This window comes from Panthera uncia, chromosome B1, assembly GCF_023721935.1.
Source record: "Panthera uncia isolate 11264 chromosome B1, Puncia_PCG_1.0, whole genome shotgun sequence".
Classification (NCBI taxonomy): Eukaryota; Metazoa; Chordata; class Mammalia; order Carnivora; family Felidae; genus Panthera; species Panthera uncia.
The window spans coordinates 100,263,526-100,279,215 of NC_064811.1; the positions used below are offsets into that span (position 1 = coordinate 100,263,526).

General features: G+C 38.2%; 1 pseudogene; it reads right to left on the reverse strand.

The window, feature by feature from the left end:
• Positions 1–6,699: 6,699 nt before the first annotated feature.
• LOC125923080 (tigger transposable element-derived protein 1-like) lies at positions 6,700–10,461 on the reverse strand (annotated as a pseudogene).
• Positions 10,462–15,690: the final 5,229 nt, after the last annotated feature.

Below are 15,690 nucleotides of genomic sequence, written 5' to 3' on the forward strand. Positions count from 1 at the left end.
GCTCTGTGCTGACCGCTCAGAGCCTGGAGCCTGTTTCGGATTCTGTGTGTCTCCCTCTCTCTCTGACCCTCCCCCGTTCATGCTCTATCTCTCTTTGTCTCAAAAATAAATAAATGTTAAAAAAAAATTAAAAAAAAAATAAAAGGAATATGTTTGAGTCCTTACAGAGTCAGTTTCAATATGTGAAAGTGCTTCAGAGATTAAGAAGACAAACAAGAGTTAGAAAAATAGATTAGGGTGAAGGAATTCTTACAAAAGACCTTGTTATGTTATGACCTATTTACCAAGGTAATTAAAACATACTAGAAAAGAGATGTAAACACCCTGGAAGAAAAAAAGCTAAAATTGAGAAAAATCTTAAAAGAACCAAAAAATTAGGAAACCTATCTAAATGTAGTACACCTTCACTTTAATCCATTTTCTCCATTCCACATGAAGTTAAAGGTGAAAACAAAGCAAAATAAACAAACAAAATAACAATAGCTAACTGATCTTAAAGATAACCACAATCATGAAATCACAAGGGCAGTTTCGCTCAGGGCTCTGACCTAGGAATGTACTGAGGAAAAAGAAAAACCTCTTAATATAAACACACAATATTTTAAACATCCAGCAAAACCAAATGCATGTAGTTCATATGAAAATCAAGTCAAAGATAATTTCATCACAGATAAAATTTAAGAAAATCAGAGAGTAAGAGGAGGGAAGAGTTAAGATGGCAGAGAAGTAGGGTGACCCTGGGCTTTCTTTATCCCTCAGACACCGTTGTGTTGAGGTCTGACCACTAGGAACCCCAGGGAAATGAATCTGTGGACTGGCAGAAGGATCTCCACAGTTGGAAGGAGACAACTTGGCAGGTATGAGGTGCATGGGTGTGAATTGGGGAGAGAAAAATGGTGGTGCTGGGAAGGAAAGGGAAACTTTTCTGACGAGAGACAAAAAGAAAAGAGAGAAGAGTTGAGAAAGTGTAGCACTGAGTTAGCACAAGAGGAAAACCTCTCTACACCACAGACTAGGGACCAAGAAGTACGGAGTGTCCCAGTTCTTTTGCAAACAGCGTTTGGAGCTCAAATCCTGACGTTGTGAAAGTGTGTGACTTTCTCCAGAGTGGAGCGGTGGCACACACTCCTGGGGAGTAAAGAGCTGGTCCCAGAGTGCATAGTATTGTGTAGGGATCTCTGGGGCTCACTGGGAGATAACAGTCCCCTTTTTGGAGTACTTTTGGAAGAGGGTTTATTGCCTCCAAGAACAAAAGACCAAAGGTTCCAGCCAAAGGCATTTCATCAGCAGGGGACAGGTGCACACAGAGGGAATATAATCTTTGCTGCCTTTGGTGGTGCTACACCATAGATTCCATTCACTGTGCAGGTGTGGGACTGTTTCTCAGGGACAGAGGACTTCACACAGTGGAGAGGCTCTACTCTGGAAGAGGGGAGTGGATCCACATGGGCCAGGTCCTTTAAGACTTTGAGTTTTGAATGCCAGCTGTACGCCAAAGAAAAAATTCAGGAGAGTTGTGGCACATTGTGAGCTGACTGCCCTTGCTACTCTGTGAAGGCTGCCTGAACAGTGGGGGAATGCCAGATCCCCAGCCCAGGGACAAGAGATTGGGGTGGTGCCATTTCCCCAACACCAACACTGTGAGACTTCAGGGAGCAACACAGAAGCCCCCAATGGAGGCAGGACCCATTTACACCAAACCCTGACCCCCATGCCTGGCAACTGCTTATTTACTGGGGAAATACTGACTCTGAGCCAAAGCAACAGACCTCTCCTCCAGAACGAGCACATCGAACATGTCCCATGTACCAAATGCAACAAAAACTATAAGATACCTAGGAATAAACCAAACAAAAGAGGTAAAAGATCTGTACACTGAAAACTATAGAAATGTTATGAAAGAAATGGAAGAAGACAGAAAAAAATGGAAACACATTCCATGCTTATGGATTGGAAAGAAAAAATATCGTTAAACACCAATACTACCCAAAGCAATCTACACATTCAATGCAATCCCAAAAAAATAACACCAGTACCTTTCACAGAGCTAGAACAAACAATTCTAAAATTCGTATGGAACCACAAAAGACCCTAAAGAGCCCAAGCAATCCTGAAAAACAAAACAAAACCTGGAAGCATCACAATCCCAGACTTCAAGATGTATTGCAAAGCTGTAATCATCAAGACAGTATGGTATTGGCACAAAAACACACACTTAGATCAATGGAACAGAATAGAGAACCCAGAAATGGATCCACAAATGTATGGCCAACTAATCTTTGACAAAACAGGAAAGAGTATCCAATAGAAAAAAGACAGTCTCTTCAGCGAATAATGTTGGGAAAACTAGACAGCGACATGCAGAAGAATGAACCTGGACCATTTTCTTACACCAGACACAAAAATAAATTCAAAATGGATCAAAGACCTAAATGTGAGACAGGAAACCATCAAATTCCTAGAGGAGAAAACAGGCAGCAATATCTTTAACCTCAGCTGGAGCAACGTCTTATTAGACATGTCTCCAGAGGCAAGGGAAATAAAACCAAAAATGAACTATTGGGACCTCATCAAGATAAAAAGCTTCTGCACAGCAATGAAAACAATCAACAAAATTAAAAGGCAACCAACGAAATGGTAGAAGATATTTGCAAATGACACATCGGAAAAAGGGTTAGCATTCAAAATCTATAAAGAACTTATCAAACTCCACACCCCAAAAAAACCCTCAAATAACCCAATGAATATATGGGTGGAAAACATGAATAGACATTTCTCCAAAGACGACATCCAGATGGCTAACAGACACATGAAAAGATGCTCAACATCACTCATCATCAGGGAAATACAAATCAAAACCACCATGAGGTACCACCTCACATCAGTCAGAATGACTAAAATTAACAACACAGGAAATGACAGAAGTTGGTGAGGATGCAGAGAAAGGGGAACCCTTTTGCACTGTTGTCGGGAATGCAAACTGGTGCAGCCACTCTGGAAAACAGTATGGAGATTCCTCAAAAAATTAAAAATAAAATTACCCTATGACCCAGCAATTGCACTACTAGGTATTTATCCAAAGGATACAAAAATGCTGATTTGAAGGGGCACATGTGCCCCATTGTTTAAAGCAACACTATAAACAATAGCCAAATTATGGAAAGGGCCCATATGTCCATTGACTGATGAATGGATAAAGAAGATATGGCATATGTGCGCACACACACACACACACACACACACACACACACACTGGAATACTACTCGGCAATCAGAAAGAATGAAATCTTGACATTTGCCACAATGTGGATAGAATTAGAATGCACTAGGCTAAGCAAAATAAGTCAGTCAGAGAAAGACAAATATATGATTTCACTCATATGTGGACTTTAAGAAAGAAAAGAAATGAACACAGGGGAAGGGAAGGAAAATAACATAAAAACAGAGAGGGAGCCAAACCATAAAAGACTCTTAAATACAGAGAACAAACTGAAGGTTGCTGGAGGCAAGGTGGGTTGGAGGACGGGATAAATGGGTGATGGGCATTAAAAGGGCACTGGTTGGGATGAGCACTGGGTGTTATATGAAAGTGATGAATCACTGGGTTCTACTCCTGAAATCAATACTACACTTTATGTTAACTTGAATTTAAAAAAAAAATTTTAAAAAAAAGAAAATCAGATAGTAAGAATTGAGCACAATGAGTTCAAAGAAACAAAGGCAGAAATTCAAGTCAGACAATGAAAGACAGTAACTCAGTATATAAGACAGAAAAGTAATGGTCTAAGAGCTCTTTCTAGGAATCTGGTAAGCAAAGTATTTGCTCCAGATGTAAAGGAACAGTCACAGGGTACCAACCATATAAAGAGTGGAGTTTGATGCTATGACCAAAACCTTCTGAGTAGGGTACTTGTGTCATTCTTGCCCAGGACTAGAACTTTTCATATTAGAACTGACCTGAGTGTATTAGTGCAAATGAATAGGAACAGTGAACTGGACAGAGTGCTGAGGAAGAGGAAAACGAGCCTTTTTTGAGCCACTGTTTAGACTTCTGCCAAACTTGAAAGGATAAAAAGAAATGTCTGCTTTCTGAGACTTAACGGATATTTAAAATAAAGAGGTAATTCTATTCTTGAAATTCACTATTCTTACTTTTTTACACTGAGTTGGAATTCTTATAGACTTTACATTTTGGGCACATGAGAACCTCATCAACCTGCATTTAGTTGACCAACCTAGAGAATTCAGGATCGATTTAGGAATGATTAAAGATAAAGGGAAAACAAAAAAAGAATTGAGTGACCTACATATCATTTCAACTGGGGAAAAAAATAAAGAAAATTGATTTTAAGAACAACCTGTCTATTGTGCATTGTAGTCTAAAATGTAGAAATTGATTAGAAAATGACAATTTGATAACAAAAGAGAAGGGAAGTAATGTTCTTGCAATGAGGCCAGAGAAATGAACAGGAAAGCTGAAATGACATTAATCTGTGTCCAGGAGGTATTAAAAAAAAATCCTGCTAATTGCCTATCCACTATTGATTCTCCCTTTCTTACAAGGGAACCACTGTATTGTTGGGGTGACGTAGCAGAAAATAGACTGCACTATTATTTTCAGACATGTTATTTGAGGCTTATCACAAATGGCTGAAAGAAATAACCTTGTTTGGTGAGAGGCTTCCAGAAAGCTATCAAATATCCTTTCATGTAAATAAATGAATAAATAAATAAATAAATAAATAAATAAAAAGCATATAAATAATAATTTGGGAATCAAATTTTATACAAAGCACCAGAAAATGTCCGTAACAACAGCAGTAAGCTTGGCTAAAAATTAATTACTGTCCCAAATCTCCCAGAATCCCTTGCTAATATGGTCTGTGGTATATAAACACAGGTCATTGGGTGTGGCTTCTAGAAAAGTTCATTAAGCAGCCCTGACTCATCTAGAAGGCATGCATCTTTTCTTTTACCCTTTAATCCTTCTACAATTCAGATTTAATAGCTAGAGCCCCTTTGTGGTCATGGAATGATTTTTTTTTTTTTTTAAGTATTCTCTACACCCAGTGCAGGGTTCAAACTCACAACCACATCAAGAGCCACATGCTCTACCAACTAACTGAGCCAGCCAGGCACCCTGATCATGGAATGATCTTAAAAATGAAGCTACAAATCAATACAGAGAAACAAGAAGGTTGCTGATGAAATCATGGAGTCACACATCCAGTCCAAGACTGGCTAATTACAGCCTTCATACCACGCGAGAAGAAAGCAAGCTCTTATCTTCTTTAAACCATTGGTTTTCAAGATTTCTTCTATTAGCAGATGTTCGCAATTCCCAATTGGCTGACAGAGTTTGGTGGGGCTAATTGAACTAAGTAAGAGCATGGTTAGATTCTCATTCTTGCATATATTATAATAGGCCAAGTCACAAGCAAATGTCCTTTATAATGAAAAAGAAGTTGAAAGAACCCACCTGAACATGTGGAAGTTTTCCTTTTATTTAAGTCAAGGTAATTATATTAATAAAATGTACCGAATTTTTTCTGTCAATATAAACATATACTGCCAAATCCCCTCCTATACTTGAAAATGGGATTTGAGTGGCGGTCTGAGTTTTAGAATAAGCCAACCCAGCTTCAAAACCTGGCTTTAGACACCAGACAACAAAAGAAAAGCTACATAAATTGGATTTCACCAAAATTAAAACTTCTGTATAACAAAGGATACTATCAAGAGAATGAAAAGACAACCCACAGAGTAGGAAAAAAATAATTGCAATCATATACCTTCCTGGACCCTTACGGATGGAGTCTTTGAAAGCTCCTACCCAACTCAAAATGAGAATTTTGAAGCCTCAGCCCAACAGTGATGAGGAGACTGGAATAGTCTTAACTGCCATCATCTATGTTATGGGGTGAACTAGGAGTCAGCCACAGTCATGGGTTCCACTACTGCCATCCTGTGGGCCTGGTTTGTATACTTATCACCATGTAGGCTTTGGTTCTCTTGTTTTTGTTGTTATTGTTGTTTGGGGGTTTTTTTTTGTTTTTTTTTGTTTTTTTTTTTTAACAATGCTGACTAAGGTAAAGCAAATATAGTATATGAAAACTTTGTTCTGGAGTTTCAAACAACAGAGTTCAGTTAGCCTGACTTCTCAGAAGCAATTTATACGTTGTTTTATTCTATTTGTTCTAAAAGATCAAAAACAAAGTTCAGCAATGTTAGATAATGTGTTTCTTGCTTGATCTAAGTCAGCATATGGCCAACTCTAATTCAGTTCATTTAGAATTATTTCATTTGGAAAATCTGAAAGGTTAAACAGAACAGACTTCAGACCAACAGTATCAATTAAAATTTCTTTTGCTTGGAAACAGGGTGATAATGAAAAGCACATGTCTCCAAATCACTAACAAAAGAAAGATGCATGTACAGATAATATCAAATGGTTTATGAGGAACATAAATTCACAAAGACTGGTCAATTAAGGTTTCTGAATTTTTAAAGAAGTCTACTCTGTTAAAATCAGTGAATATAGTACAGGCATACTTTGCACATGTTGCAAGTTTGGTTCAGACGATTGCAATAAAGTGAATAACACAATAAAGTGAGTCAAATGAATTTTTTGGTTTCTCAGCACATATAAATGTTTATACTATACTTTAGTCTAATAAGCATGAAATATCATTATGTCTAAAATAAAACAATGCACATACCTTAATTTAAGGATACTTTATGGGTAAGAAATGTTAAACTTCAACTGAGATTTCAGCAAGTTGTAATCTTTTTGCTGGTGGAGATTCCTGCCTGGATGCTGATGGCTGATGACTGATCAGAGTAGTGGTTGCTGAAGGCTAGGGTGGCTGTGGCAACTTTTTTTTTTTTTTTTAATATATGAAATTTTTTGTCAAATTGGTTTCCATACAACACCCAGTGTTCATCCCAAAAGATGCCCTCTTCAATACCCATCACCCACCCTCCCCTCCCCTCCCTCCCACCCCCCATCAGCCCTCAGTTTGTTCTCATTTTTTAAGCGTCTCTTATGCTTTGGCTCTCTCCCACTCTAACCTCTCTTTTTTTTTTTTTCTTCCCCTCCCCCATGGGTTTCTGTTAAGTTTCTCAGGATCCACATAAGAGTGAAAACATGGTATCTGTCTTTCTCTGTATGGCTTATTTCACTTAGCATCACACTCTCCAGTTCCGTCCACGTTGCTACGAAGGGCCATATTTTGTTCTTTCTCCATTGTGTAGTATTCCATTGTGTATATAAACCACAATTTCTTTATCCATTCATCAGCTGATGGACATTTAGGCTCTTTCCATAATTTGGCTATTGTTGAGAGTGCTGCTGTAAACATTGGAGTACAAATGCCCCTATGCATCAGTACTCCTGTATCCCTTGGGTAAATTACTAGCAGTGCTACTGCTGGGTCATAGGGTAGGTCTATTTTTAATTTTTTGAGGAACCTCCACAATGTTAAATACAAATCAAAACCACTCTCAGATATCACCTCACGCCAGTCAGAGTGGCCAAAATGAACAAATCAGGAGACTATAGATGCTGGAGAGGATGTGGAGAAACAGGAACCCTCTTACACTGTTGGTGGGAATGCAAACTGGTGCAGCCACTCTGTGGCAATTTCTTAAAGACATCAATGAAGTCTGCTGCATTGATCAACTCTTTTATATATTTTTATATAAATGTTTATATGTATATATAAAAATATATATAACTCTTTTATATATATATATATAACTCATATATATATATATATATATATATATATATATATATAAAAGATGTGCCATGTGATACTATTTGATAGTATTTTACCCACAGTAGAACTTCTTTAAAAATTAGGAGTCAGTCCTCCAAAACACTGCCACTCTTTTATCAATTAAGTTTATATAATATTCTGCATCCTTTGTTGTCATTTCAACAATCTGCACAGCAACTTCACCAGGAGTACATTCCACCAAGAAAGGACTTTCTTTGTTCATCCATAAAAAGCAACTCCTAATCCATTCAAGTTTTATCATGAAATTGCAGCAAGTCAGTCACATCTTCAGGCTACACTTTTTTTGTTTGTTTGTTTTCAATAATTTATTTTTTATAATTTACATCCAAGTCAGTTAGTACATGGTGCAACAATGATTTCAGTAGATACCTTAAGCCCCTTACCCATTTAACCCATCTCCCCCTCCCACAACCCCTCCAGCAACCCTCCATTTGTTCTCTATATTTAAGAGTCTCTTATGTTTTGTCCCCTTTCCTGTTTTTATATTATTTTTTCTTCCCTTCCCTTATGTTCTCTGTTTTGTATCTTAAAGTCCTCATATGAGTGAAGTCATATGATATTTGTCTTTCTCTGACTAATTTCACTTAGCATAATACCCTTTAGTTCCATCCACGTAGTTGCAAATGGCAAGATTTCATTCTTTTTGATTGCCAAGTAATACTCCATTGTATATATACACCACATCTTCTTTATCCAGTCATCCATCAATGGACATTTGGGCTCTTTCCATACTTTGGGTATTGTTGATAGTGCTGCTATAAACATTGGGGTACATGTGTCTCTTCGAAACACTCAGGCTCCACTTCTAATTCTAGTCCTCCTGCTGTTTGCACCACATCTGCACTTACTTCCTTCACTGAGATATCAAACCTGTCAAAGTCATCAATGAAAGTCACATTCAACCTCTTACAAGCTCTTGTTTCTTTTGATATTTTGACTTCCTCTCATGAATTGAAAATGTCCTTAATAGCGTCTAGAATGGTGATTCCATTGCAGAGGTTTTCCATTTACTTTTTTAGATCAATCAGAGGAATCACTACCTATGGCAGGTATAGCCTTACAAAATGTATTTTTTAAATAATAAGACCTGAAAGTTTACATCACTACTTGATCTGTGGAGTACAGGTTGGATGTTCTGTTAACAGGCCTGAAAACAACATGAATCTCATCGTACATTTCCACCAGAGCTTCTGGGTGATGAGGTGCATTGTCAATGAGCAGAATGATTTTGAAAGGCTTCTTTTTTTCTGAGAAGTAGGTCTCAACAGTGGGCTTCAAATAATCAGTAAACCATGTTATAAACAAATGAGCCGTCATTCTGGCTTTGTCATTCCATTTTTAGATCAAAGGCAGAGAAGATTTAGCATAATTCTTAAGGACCCTGGGATTTTTGGAATGGTAAATAAGCTCTGGCTTCAATTTAAAGCCACCGCCTACATTAGTCCCTAACAAGAGTCAGCCTGTCCTTTGAAGCCTTGAAGCCAGGCATCTCCTCTCTGGCTATGACAGCCCTAGATGGCATCCTCTTCCAATAGAGGTCTGTTTCACTGATACTGAAAATTTGTTGTTTAAGTGTAGGTACCTCCATGAGTTACCTTAGCTAGATTTTCTGCATAACTTGCTGCTGCTTCCACATCAGCACTTGCTGATTCACTTCACATTTTTATGTTATGGAGAAAGCTTCTCTCCTTGAACTTCATGAACCAACCTCTACTAGCTTCATACTTTTTTTCTGCAGCTTTCTCACCCTTCTCAGCCTTCATAGAATTGAAGAGAGTTAGGGACTTACTCTGGATTAGCCTTTGGCTTTCAGGGAATGTTGTGGCTGTTTTGATCTTCTATCCAGACCACTCAAACTTTCTCCATATCAGCAATAAGGCTACTTCACTTTCTTATCATTCATGTGTTTATGTGTTTACTGGAGTAGTACTTTTAATTTCCTTCAAGAACGTTTTCTTTGCATTCACAACTTGGCTAACTGGTACAAGAGGCCTAGTTTTAAGCCCATCTTCGCTTTCAACATGCCTTCCTCACTAAGCTGAATCATTTCTAGCTTTCAAGTTAAAATGAGAGACACGTGACTCTACCTTTTATTTGAACACTTACAAGCCATTATAGGACTATTAACTGGCCTACTTTTTTTTTTTTTGAGAGAGAGCATGCAAGTTGGGTAGGGAGAAAGGGGGAGGGAGAGAATGAATCGTAAGCAGGCTCCATGCTCAGTACAGAACCCAACTCATTGGCTTGATCTCACAACCATGAGATCATAACCTGAGCTGAAATCAAGAGTCAGATGCTTAACCAACTGGGCCATCCAGGCACCCCTGGCCTAATTTTATTACAACAGTAACATTAATGATCACTAATCACAGTTTGCCACAACAAGCTTAATAATTTAAGTTTGAAATATTGGGAGAATTACCCAAATGTGATACAAAGTAAACAAATCCTGTTGGAAAAATGACACTGACAAACTTGCCTAATGTAGGATTGCCACAAACTCTCAATCCTTAAAAAGAAAAAGAATAAGCAATGACTGCAAATCACAATAAAGCAAGTATGCCTCTACTGTTTTCATATACTGATCTTTGTTAGGAGACAAAAAAAAATATTACTTATGTTATTTTAACAGAAAGGGTTTAATATAAAGAATTAAATGAGGTAATAGATTTTTCTTTTTTTTAATTTTTTTTAATGTTTATTTTTGACAGAGAGAGAGACAGAGAATGAGTGGGGGAGGGGCAGAGAAAGAGGGAGACACAGAATCTGAAGCAGGCTCCAGGCTCTGAGCTGTCAGCACAGAGCCCGATGCAGGGCTCGAACTCACAGACTGCGTAATCATGACCTGAGCCGAAGTTGGATGCTCAACTGACTGAGCCACCCAGGAGCCCCAGTAATAGATTTTTCTTAACTGGAGAACTGAAAACAAAAAAATTAAAAGAACAATAAGGTATCATGGGGCACCTGAGTGGCTCAGTCAGTTAAGTGTCTGACTTCGGTTCAGGTCGTGGTCTCACAGTTTGTGGGTTCAAGCCCCACGTCAGGCTCAGTGCTGACAGCTCAGAGCCTGAAGCCTGCTTCTGATTCTGTGTCTCCCTGCCTCTCTGTCCCTCCCCTGCTCATGCTCTGTCTCTCTCTGTCTCTCAAAAGTGAATAAATGTTAAAAAAAAAATTTTTTTTTTAAACAATAAGGTGTCATGAAACTAGCAACTGCAGGAAGCATCTACCACCACTAGTGTTAGGAAAATAAAGAGAAGAAGTTGGAACTATTAAAATTAGAACTTTGAACAAAAGGCCCCATAGAGCAGATACTCAGAAAAGGGAATATTCCTTAGCTGGAGCAGGTATCTCTGAATTTGGCAGAGGAAGCCCAAAGGGCATAGAATCAGACTTCTCAGAAGGGATGTTTAATGGCAGCTTTGGTGTCCCTGAGAGACATGGTGAGACCTGGTTCTTCAAAGGTTGGAAAATCTGCAAACTGGATTCAATTGCTTCTCTAAAAATAAAGTCTCACTGACAGATTGAAGAAATGAGACTGTCGTGATACTAACAAGAACCCAATTTGACAGCAAATAGGATGGACCTTTTTCTTCTTTCTCCTTCAGCTTGCAGTTACCTCTAGTGCCGCCTTTTGTCAGAGTCTCAGAGCCAGCTAGCAAAGAAATCCTCTTAGCAGAATCCAGCCTTGATATCACAAAGCAGGGATTAAATGTGAATTTGGACCTGAGACATAATTGCTGAATAACTGCTGTCATCTCCCCCTTTGGCCACTCAGCATCTATTCACACTCTTTCTACATATATTTGAACTTTCATGCAACAACAAAAGCGAACTCCCTATTTGCACCTAACATCATGGAACTATCCCTTAGACAAATGATATCATTTTCATCCTCTCCCCAAAATAATGAGATTCAAAGTTCCATCAGTCATTGTATTCCTGAGCTATGTTAATTACACTTCAAATTCAGTCACAGCCACATGTAAACATTCTATATAAAGACTAAATTGTAAATTTTACCTCCAAAAAAACTTACATACAATTCTAAAGAAAAGGAAAATAAAGGAAAGTGTATATGTAACACACACAAGAAGATATATATAGCTGCTGCAGTCTTCATTTCTGTAATGGTCATGCAGCTCTCATTGATATTTATAACCCCTTTTTTCTACATCTCATTCATGTTCCTTTGTCCCCATCAGGGCCTCGGCTGGTCAGGATCAAACCTTCATTTATCAAGATTCTCAATCTCTATTTGAGAGATCTTTTGAAAAAAAGATAGGTCTTTTTTAAATTTCTGTAGTTTGCTATCAACTTAACCTTTTACTCTTGGACAGGAAGTACCAATAAAACTCCAAAGAATTTCCTTGGTTCCATATGCCTCTGCCATAGTCTGAATTTTTATTTCACACTACAAAATTTACACACTGAAAACCTGATACCCAAGGTGATGATATTGAGGGGGCGGGAGGCCTTTGGGTGTGATTAAGTCAAGAGGGCAGAACCCTCACAAATGAGATTAGTGCCTTTATAAGAGATATCCCTTGCTTTTCCGCCTTGTGAGAACACAAGAAGTCTGCAGTTCTAAAGAGGACTTTCACCTGCCCATGCAGACATCCTAATTTCAGACCTCCAGCCTCCAGAAATGTGAGAAATAAATTTCCGCTATTCATAAGCACCCCAGTACTTGGTATTTTGTTATAGCAGCACAGAAAGACTAAGAAATGTTCATTGCCCCTCTTGTGTAGCAAGAACCCAATTTTCCATTGAAAATCAGGATGAGTGTCCCCCAAACAGCAAAGTAACCTCCTTCTTGGCCTGTTAATTCAATGACATAAGGACCCAAGCAGCTAAGTGACAGTCTCAACTTTTAGTTTAATACAACCATTGTTGGGTCCCCCTTGGGAATAAAGACCACCAAACCATCTGTAAACCAGGCCCAAGGTTTTCTCCTCCTCAGACATAAATTCATAAGGAATTCTCCATGAATCCATAGGTATAGAAGAAAAAAAGGACAATACAACAGCAGTTAGTGTTGAAGAGTCAGGTATCTGCTCACACAACTTCCTTGTGCCTTTTGGCATAAGCTCAAACTCAATTTCTTATTTACCATTTCTATTTAATAATTGATTTCTGTGGCCCATGCCTAAATTTATGGCTTGGTAGCTCAGAGAACACCAAGTTTATAATGGGAATCTTAGGGCACCAATCACTTGATATCCAATGATTAGACATTCAGTTTCTATGGAGGCCTGGTAGCAAACCTGGAGCTATTCCCCAAAAGAATAGTTATCCATAAAAGAAAGCACGGATTTTCTCGAAACTCTAGACTTTTGCCCTATAATTCTCCTAATAGTACTTGCCAAAGACTCCATAGTGTATCCCTATACTCCACAGGCTTTTCAAGCATCATCAGATCTGTTTCATAAAGCTTAAGTGGAAAAGAAGTTCTCATTGCAGCCTGGACTTGTTGCAGAGCCTTTTTCTGCACTCCCCATTCAAAACCAACTACCTCCAGGTTATTCATTAGGAGGTATCATAAATACTCAAACATGTATATGTTGCCTCCAAAATCCAAAAAATTCTATCCAGCATTGTGCCTCTTTTTGTTGGTTGCTGGTACAAGATGCAGTAACTTGTCATTTACCCTTGAGATGGTTTATCTCAGAAATTTCACTGAGCTGGTGAATTTTCATGGGGTTTATAACATATTCTGTTTCTCAGGTGTCTTACTAAGTCATCTAAAGAACTTGCTATTTCCTACTCATCAGAGACAATGATCTCACCAATGTAGTGGAGAAATGTTAGGTTGTTTAAAATGTCAAGACAATCACTGTAGAAGATACTGTAACAGAAAGCAAGAAAATTAACATAGCCCTGAGATAGGAAAGTATATTGTTTTTCCTACCATTTAAAATCAAACTACTTTTTTGTGTGGTTCTTGCAAATTAATATGGAAAGAAAAGAGCATTTTTCAGGTCAATAGCTTCCCACCAATGTTGACTTGCTTCAGTTAAAGACACCACATCTCAAGCAACAGCTGCAATTGAGCTGATTAAATATGATATTCCAAGGTCACTTTCCAAGATCCACCATACTTCTACAGAGTCTAAACAAGAAAATTAGAAATCTGATTTGTTTCATTACACCGGCATGTTCCAAGTCTTTGCTAGTGGTAATAATCCCTGAAATTTCTCCAGAGATGTATTACTTTTGTTTACCATCCTGGCAGGGAGGGGCAATTCTAGAGGAATCCATTTGATTCTTCCTACCTAATGTCTTTACTTCATGAGTCAGAGAACCTTTGTAATGATTCTTCCAGTTGACAAATGTATCTATCCAAATTATACATTCAGTAACTTAGGAAAGAACCATAGGAGTCTGTGGGTCTATTGAGAAGAAAGTAATTCAAACTTAGGCCAAAATTACAGAGATAGAGATATATCACTTGACCACCATGAGCCCTACCTTGACTAGTGGACCACAGTGGCATTTTGTTTCCCTTGGATTTAGCATCAATTCAGAGCCAGTGTATAACAACCTCTTCAAAAGTCTGGGTGTTTCTTTTTTCCTAGTGTCCATTCACTCTAATAAAATGCTACAATTCCCTTTAGAGAAAGCTTAGAGGAAGATTAACACTACCTATCTGAAAATTTTTCTGAAGTGATTTTATAGCTCAAAAATATGTGGGGTTTTTTTGTAAAAGCATTTATGGTAGAGCAAAAAGATGACAAAATATTCATTTTCTTTCATTGAAAATGTATTTGTTGAGTGCCCCCTGTGTACCAGGCCTTGTTAAAGTTGATGGATATAAAGAAATATCCTCATTGATCTCAAGTTTTAGTAAGCAGAAAAAAAAAATATCTCAGATAATTTTAGATTATGATAGGTTCACCAAAAGGAATAAACAAGATGATATGATAGAGATATCAAAGGGAGATTTGGGGGGAGACACATCAGATAAAATGGTTGGCAAAGGCCAATCTGAAAATGTAAGATTGAGGTTAAAATGTGAAGGAAACAATGGAACCAGTCATGAGAAGAACTGAAAGAGGAGGTTCCCAGGCAGAAAAACCAAGTCTCTCAGAGACCCTGAGTGGGGATGTGTCTGGGTCCCTCAAGCACGGTGAGCCAGAAGGGTAGTATGAGGTGAGGTAAGAGAAGCTGAGGGCAACATGTAGGTCCTTGTAAGTAAGAAACTTATGTAGTTAATTCTGGTATAATAAAACATATGCATTTCTAAAAACCACTCTGCAATGCAAATCAGACAAAAAAAAAAAACCATGGGAAAACACGGGGCGAGAGGTAAAATATTTAAAATTTTTGTGACACGTTAAAAACTGATTAAAACCTAATAATAACAGCACATTTTTGCACACTTGTAATGATTAACTACATAAATACTACAGTAACCATAACATACTACCTTAAAAAAGACCTGAAGCTTGTTCATGGAAGCGGGCATCGGAAGCATTGCAGCGCTGAATTTTGGGTAGCGGAAGGAGGGTCGTCTGAAATCCAACCGCAAATAGTAACACCTGATGTGGACAGATGTGGCCTATAACACACAGTGAACTGAGGAAGCTGGTGGGGGGTGATGAGCTTGCATGCGTGCTCCATTCACCGAGTGCAGTATCTGCTTTGGTGTTTTTCAAACATTAGCAAATGTGAAACTCACAATGCTCAAATTGTTCCTTAATATATCTGTCATTTTTTCAAAACAAGCATTATAGCAGAACGAACTGTATTTTACTCTAATTGTGGGAGACGCCACTGGAAGCTTTTAAATAGCAAAGTGGCTTCCTGAGAAACTTAACAGAAGACCATGGGGGAGAAGAAGGGGAAAAAAAAAGAGGTTAGAGAGGGAGGGAGCCAAAACATAAGAGAC